This window comes from Panthera tigris, chromosome C1, assembly GCF_018350195.1.
Source record: "Panthera tigris isolate Pti1 chromosome C1, P.tigris_Pti1_mat1.1, whole genome shotgun sequence".
NCBI lineage: Eukaryota > Metazoa > Chordata > Mammalia > Carnivora > Felidae > Panthera > Panthera tigris.
The window spans coordinates 80029913-80032400 of record NC_056667.1 but is presented as its reverse complement, the minus strand read 5'-3'; positions in this window follow the sequence as shown (position 1 = coordinate 80032400).

The window sequence follows — 2488 nt, the reverse complement described above, 5'->3', positions numbered from 1 at the left end:
TGTTTTGTGACTATCATTGCTGTCCATTTCTAGAGCTTTTTCATCATTCCAAATGAAAATTCTATACCCATTAAACAATAACTCCCATTAAACAAAACTCACCTTTGTCTGTAGGATTTTCATAACAAAATTGAATATAATTCTTGAACATTCTACAAGGAATGACTTATTTATTTATTTATTTATTTATTTATTTATTCAATATATGAAGTTTATTGTCAAATTGGTTTCCATACAACACCCAGTGCTCATCCCAAAAGGTGCCCTCCTCAATACCCATCACCCACCCTCCCCTCCCTCCCACCCCCCATCAACCCTCAGTTTGTTCTCAGTTTTTAAGAGTCTCTTATGCTTTGGCTCTCTCCCACTCTATCCTTTTTTTTTTTCTTCCTTCCCCTCCCCCATGGGTTTCTGTTAAGTTTCTCAGGATCCACATAAGAGTGAAGCCATATGGTATCTGTCTTTCTCTGTATGGCTTATTTCACTTAGCATCACACTCTCCAGTTCCATCCACGTTGCTACAAAGGGCCATATTTCATTCTTTCTCATTGTCACATAGTACCCCATTGTGTATATAAACCACAATTTCTTTATCCATTCATCAGTTGATGGACATTTAGGCTCTTAAGGAATGACTTTGAAGTAGATTAACATGATTATGTGGCACCTGGGTGGCTCAGATGGTTAAGCTTCTGAGTCTTGATTTCTGCTCAGGTCATGATCTCATGGTTGTAAGATCGGGCCCCATGTTAGGCTCTGTGCTGAGAGTGTGGAGCCTGTGTGGGATTCTCTCTCCCTCTCTCTACCCCTTCCCTGCTTGTACATGTACCTCCTCTCTCTCTCTCTCTCTCTCTCTCTCTCTCTCAAATAAATAAATAAATAAATAAATAAATGAAATGATTGTGATCTTATGTTTTCCGTCTCCACTGTACCTCAAATCTGGCCGCCATTTCCCACACTCCAAAAAAAAGTGGGTGAGGTCTTGTCGATGACACATGGCCACTATCACACTACTGGAAAAACAGCCCAAACTGCTTGTCTTGCTAATTGTGGGTCAATTGTGTCATTTGTGTGGGAAGAATGACTTAATTATCATTGCTACCTACTGTCTAAATTAGCAAATCATACACAAATCATTCACTTTCCTCCCTATTAGCCTCCTTTGCCTTCCCACTCCCTACCCCCAGTCTTTCGAAAGTCCATAGCAGTTTTCTGTGGGTTTTTTAAAAAGTGCCTCCTGGAAGGATGGCTCAACTGTGGTGAGATGTTTGTTGTCTCCTCCTGATTCTATGATCTCTTCTGGCACAGTAGCTGGTATTTGGTAAACAAAACTCTTATACTAGGATCTCAGGGGTTGAAACATGTCCTAAGTGTGCTCAGGAAAGTGATGGCAAGGAGGTGAAGCTTTAGAGATGGGCAGACCTTGGCCAGGATACTTAGGTCTCTGAGTTTCATTTTTCTCATCTCTACAACGGATATGATGTCTACCTACCAGCTGTTTGTGGGGGTAAATGAGATCATGTTTGGAAGACGTCTAGTACAGTGCTAGGAGCTCAGGCGAACGACGAAAGTTATGTTCCCTTCTTCCTATTTATTAAGTTACTTTGAGATCAGAAGAGAGAAAGTGGTGGGTAGGAAGCAGAACCATGAAAGAATGGAGGCCGCTTCTTGCCCAAAGGAGGATATTTATCTCTTGTACAAAGGTCTCCTATTCAAAGAAGCCGCTAGATTAAAAAAAAAAAAAAAAAGTTGAGCAACAGCCACCTGGGTTTTTGGACTGAGTTTCGGATAAAGATGCTTGTAAAAAGGAGCTGGTGCGAATCCAGAAAAAGATTTGAAATGCCCCAGGCTTTGCCATGGCACAGTCCCCAGTTTTTTCCGCACTGCACTTAGAGGTTTAAAGACAGAGTGAGCTCAAATTTGGCCCAAAGCCTCGACTGTTCCCGTGGCGGCCGCGGGGTAGAGGTCAGACCAACAGGTGTGGGAGGCTTCGAGGTAGAGAGCAAGGAGCAGGTGTCAGAGGAGGGCCCGCCCCCCCCCCACCCCTATTCTCTGGCACAGGGGCTCCAAGGCTGCTCGCAGTGTTCCCAGCAGCGGGCGGAGGAGCCCTGCCCGGTATCTGGGGCCCCGGGCCGGGAAAGAGACGCTGGTGGGCTTCCCGCCCTGGGCCAGCCCCGAGCGCAGCGGCGGATGCCTGGAAGTTGACGTGCATTTTGGGCCGCTGGGAAGCCCCTAGGCGCCCGAGGGCCGCTGCAGTCCTCCGGCCGGCCTCCGCCCTCGCCGCCCAGCCCCGGCCCGGCAGGGAGGAGGGGCCGCCTCGTCGCGGGTCTCCGTGGCGTGAGGACAAGGGCGGGGGCCCGAGACCCGCGCGGGAGACAGCGCAGCGCCCCTAGCCCTTCGGTTGGCCGACCCGCCCCCTCGTCGGAGAGGCGGGAGGAGGCGGCTCTCCATTGGTCCGGCCCGTCGGCCAATCCCCGAAGGCCCGGGG